A 3,212-nucleotide genomic window follows, 5' to 3' on the forward strand; every position below is an offset into this window, starting at 1 on the left:
TGCCTCCTCTTATTCGAAGACTTACTTATTTTCTTACTTGCTTACCTTTTACTATGCTCTGCTCATTATAGCATACGGTGTCACGGGGAGCCGGAGCCTACCTGGCAAGTAACGAGCACAAGGCAGGGTACACCCTGGACGGCCAGTCCATCACAGGGCAAGTGCAAGCCAATCACACAGGGGGACAATTTGGAGGTAAAGGCTGAGGGGGGAAATTTGGCCTGGACACCAGGATAACTCCCTATTCTTATCGAGAAATACCTGTTGATCTTTAATGACCACTGAGAGTCAGGACCTCGGTTTAACATCTCATCCAAAAGACGTTGCCTTTTTACAGTATAGTGTCCCCGTCACTATACTGGAGTATTAGGACCCATAAAGGTGGGTGCCCCCTACTGCTCCCACTAACACCACTTCCAGCAGCAACCATAGTCTCCCATCCAGGTACTGACCAGGCTCAACCCTGCCTAGCTTCAGTGGGTAGCCAGTTGCAGGGTGATATGGCTGCTGGCCACTGCTCTGCTCATGCCTTCAGTAATTGGAAATTTCAGTTTTTTTCAAGAAGGTGAATCTGCAGAATAAACAACAGAAGTAAGGGATCCCATGGAGACCTGCCACCACCATTATTTATTGTACTTTAAGTTCACAGACACCAGTCCTATGCAGAGGTAACCCTTTCCCTGCAAGCCTTAGTAACTGGAAAAAACATCCAACTCTCATAATGTTAAGGTAGCTTAATGCCACTTCCCAGGAACTCCTCATAATATTACTTTTCTGATATAAGAATTCCCTGCATACAGAGCAGTATAATTAGAGTATATAGTCCTCTTCATTCCAAAGAATCTCCAAATAACTGTTTAGGAGGGGGTCCATTTTATTCACCACTAGTGTGGCACCCACAAGGGTGACTTATAGCAACCATCATGCACCAGCTGCCCCACTGCACAGCTCTTTAGGGGGAAATTCAAAGGGAAAGTCAGGACAGCCAGATTTTACAAGCCCAGAGAAAGTGTAACCAGGACACTGTCAACACTTATATTTATTACATTTAGGGACCATAAAATAATAATAATAATAATAATAATAATAATAATAATAATAATAATAATAATAATAATAATTGCTTACACTTATATAGCGCTTTTCAGGACACTCCACTCAAAGCGCTTTACAGGTAATGGGGACTCCCCTCCACCACCACCAATGTGCAGCATCCACCCGGATGATATAGTTAGGCCTTTCTTTTCTGGATCAGTAGGAAAGAACAGTCTTCTTGGGCGCTTTACTTAGGAATTTTTTTCTGAAATTCCCGCAAGTGGGAGATTGCCACTACTACTTCACCAACAACCTAGTTTTCTTTGGAGAAATGCTATCCATCACTGACTATTGACCATTGCCTCACACAAATTCTGAGATTTGATGTGTTCTAGCTCCAGTGTGGCTAAGCTGCTGCCCTGGTACTGTATAGTCATAATGGGATCCATGGGATCTGTATGGGAATAGTGGGATCCATTTAGCCCAGCATGTTAATCCAAAGACTATGGGCTGCTGCATATTGAAGTTTCCCAGGAAATCGTCAACATTGTGGCTGGATTAATTGTTCCAAACTCCTATTCAAACAACAAGCAATCTCTGAACAAAAGGCCATATCCTGTTATTTAAAGCTAGCATTAAAGCTACTTTTATTAAAAAACACCAACCTAACAAGTCACAAACTGAGCACAGAGCAATGCATGTCACCACAAATATAAGCACAGATTTCAGATTTCAATCGGAGGTCATTTACAAGTCCTCTGATGCTTGGATTTCATTGTACAACAGCAAGGACCCAGCAAAACAATATAAACCAGGAAAGATTACAAAACAACTTCCAAAACTGCTGCAGAAAATCCATCCATCCATTTTCTAACAACTTCTTCCAATTCAATGGGTGCAAGGCGGGGTTCACCCTGTGTGGGATACCAGGCTTCACAAAAGGAACTTAGAAAGTTCCAGCTAATACAATAAAACTGAAACTGTTAAATACACATTGAAGGAAATGCAAGCTTTAGCTTTTCTTCCTTAACTGACAAAGATTTTATTAACATGGGTGTGGAGTATTTAAATTTTGATAGCGCTAATATACGGGCATTAACTGGTGCTGTTTTTTCATTTGAGGAACCTGCCAGCTACAATTAATCCAGCCACAATGTTGACGATTTCCTGGGAAACTTCAATATGCAGCAGCATATTGTGTCCGGTGTCCTGGCCAAATTTCCAATTGGCCCTTACTAATCATGGCCTCCTAATAATCCCCCTCTATGAATTGGCTACATTACTCTGCTCTCCTCCCCACTGATAGCTGATGTGTGGTGAGCGTTCTGGCGCACTATGGCTGCCGTCGCATCATCCAGGTGGATGCTGCACATTGGTGGTGGTGGAGGGGAGTCTCCATTACCTGTAAAGCGCTTTGAGTGGAGTGTCCAGAAAAGCGCTATATAAGTGTAAGCAATTATTATTATTATTACATAGTCAAAACAACAAATGGGGAATTTGCCTTCAGGAAAACCTGGGCCAATTTTCCCCAGATATTTTTGACTATATTGTGAATTCACTTACAGACTGTCAAACCACAAATCTCTGGTGTTCCATCTGTGACAATATGTTTGTGTTCCAAAATGAGCTACAATAACCTCTAAGCAAAACCAAATATGTAATACTGATACAGGAACTCTGTTATTACTCAGATTCTAAAATAAAAAAGGTTAAATTATTATAAGTGCTACAAAAATTCAGTGGCAAGTGATGTTATACAGAAATGATTTTTTTTTTTAATTTAAAAAGCAGTTTCAGGATCTCATAGCCACCTGTCTCTAAGTAGTTTACCCTGGTGAGGCCCTATCTCAGAAGCAGAGGCCTGAGAGCCCATTCCCATGCTCTTCCTGGACAGCACTCTCGTCTATCACAGCAACATGGAACATTTAAGAGTTATCAGTCGCACCTAGCAATCATGTTTCTTTGGAAGGTGGGAAAAAAAACTGGAACATCCCACAAATATCATCGTCCATAACATGCAAGCTCCATACAGACAGATACACGAGTCTAGACTTAAAGTCAGGACCCGGGGCTGTGAGGCTGCAGCTCTAACACACCCCCATAATGCATTGGTTCTCACATTACAGGGTTTAAAAGTGGAGTGTACTTGTGTTTTTGTTTACTTCTTTCTAGCTTGT

This window comes from Lepisosteus platostomus, chromosome 1 (assembly GCF_059453375.1).
Source record: "Lepisosteus platostomus isolate fLepPlt1 chromosome 1, fLepPlt1.hap1, whole genome shotgun sequence".
Taxonomy (NCBI): Eukaryota; Metazoa; Chordata; class Actinopteri; order Semionotiformes; family Lepisosteidae; genus Lepisosteus; species Lepisosteus platostomus.